Below are 1874 nucleotides of genomic sequence, written 5' to 3'. Positions count from 1 at the left end.
CAATTGTCACTTTGTGTCCACTACACTTTCATACTTTAATGAATCAGATAGTCATTCTTCATTGGTTCAAAGAACTGACATGAATGAGTAAATATATCAAAAGCTATTTGTCATTTACCATCGTACAGGAATTTGTAGAGTCCTGGCATTAGAGGATAAGAAGGCTCTCAGAGGCCTTCTAATCTATCTTCCACTGTCTGTACCCTATGACCGTGTGTATGTGTAGTATTACATAGCATACATATAAATACACACACACACACACATATACACACGTACTTTTTTTTCTTTGCTTTAAGAACCAGATAACTTTATTGGAAACAATGGTAAAACTGAAAGGAAAAAAACTTAAGTGAACGTCCTGAAAGGGGAATATGCACACCTGGCTGGTGGCCTGACCTGGGAAGGCACCCATAGCTGCGCGGAGACAGTCCCGGATCAGTTCTCCTTGTCGCCGCCGCCCAGGGTGAGCTTGTCAAAGAGGTACTCCGCCATGCCGCCGTCCGGGGTCCCCATCTTGCGCAGGTTGCTGAGGTGGCCACCCAGCTCCTTGATGGCTTTGACCTGGTCGTGCAGGTAGTGGTTCTCCAGGAAGTCGCAGAGCTGCGCGTCGCCCTTGTCGGTGGCCAGCTGGTGCAGCTCCAGGAGGCTCTGGTTGACGCTCTTCTCCAGGTGGAAGGCGAACTCCATGGCCTGCAGCGCGCCCTGCCAGTCGTCGCGGTCGGGCTTCTTGATGCTGCGGAGGCAGATGCGGCCACCGCGCTGGTTCTGCAGGCCCATCAGCTTCTCGGCGTGCTCCCTCTCCTCGTGTGACTGGCGCAGAAAGTAGCGGGAGAAGTGCTTCAGGGCCACGTCGTCGCGGTCGAAGTAGAAGGCCATGGAGAGGTACACGTAGGAGGCGTGGAGCTCCCGGTTGATCTGGCTGTTGATGGCGGCCTCACAGTCGGTGTGGTAGTTTTGGCGCACCTGAGAGACTGCGGCCATGACGGGCGATGCAGGCGCGGAGAGCATGAAGAACGCAAAGGCGCCTCGGGAGCGCTGCCTGCCGAGCGGGAAGTGGCGGCGTTGGCGGCGGCAGAGGCCTTGGGGTGAACCAGGGGTGGGCGAGAGAGGCGGCTGGCGGAGGGCAGGCTCCTGGCCGGGTGGCGTGTAAATGGCGGCGGGTCTGCCCCGGAACCGGAAGTGGGCGTGGGGGCGGTTAGACACACAAGTATCTTTATGTATCTTTTGTATTCCACTTTATACACTCTGTATATTTATAACTTTTGAATTTTTTATCGAATTAAAACTATCATTGAGTACACACTATGTAAAAGACATAACATTTAGCCATTTACATGTGTTACCTAATTTAATTTTCCCAATAATCCAGAGAAGTTCTTTTATGCCCAATCATAGACAATGAAACAATGTTGAGGAAACAGTCTTTGAGGGAGTGAACATCTCACTTCATATCTCATAGAGCAGGGATTCAAATTTAAGTATATCTTTCTCCACAGCTTGCATTGTTAACCATACTTTTCTTTGGCTTTTCACACCTCTTCCAAACTGTCAAACTTTCTCTCACTTCAGGGTCTTCAACCTATTGGGTCTCTGTGTCTGGGAATGTTCTCCCTGCCACCATGGAGTGATTCATTCCTTCTACTAATTGAGATCCCAGCTGCAATATCAATTCCTCAGAAAGTTATTTCTTGTTCATTTATTTGTTTATCATCATCTATCTGTCTGTGTGTGTGTGTGTGTGTGTGTGTATATATTTTCTATTGTCCTTTCTCCCTACTAGAATGTAAATTTTATGAAAGTAATAAATTTTTTTCCCTCACCACTATAATATCCCTATTCTAATATCCATCTGGCATGGAGTAGCTTTCAAA

The 1874-nt window shown here is 48.3% G+C and overlaps 1 pseudogene; it reads right to left on the bottom strand.

Annotated features, from left to right (window-relative positions):
- Positions 1 to 438: 438 nt before the first annotated feature.
- On the bottom strand, positions 439 to 984 carry LOC138377360 (ferritin heavy chain pseudogene; annotated as a pseudogene).
- Between the last annotated feature and the right edge of the window lie 890 nt (positions 985 to 1874).

The sequence above is a fragment of the Eulemur rufifrons genome, chromosome 29 (assembly GCF_041146395.1).
Source record: "Eulemur rufifrons isolate Redbay chromosome 29, OSU_ERuf_1, whole genome shotgun sequence".
In the NCBI taxonomy this organism is placed as follows: domain Eukaryota; kingdom Metazoa; phylum Chordata; class Mammalia; order Primates; family Lemuridae; genus Eulemur; species Eulemur rufifrons.
The sequence above is the reverse complement of the archived record's forward strand: the minus strand, read 5'-3'. Positions and strand labels throughout refer to the sequence as shown.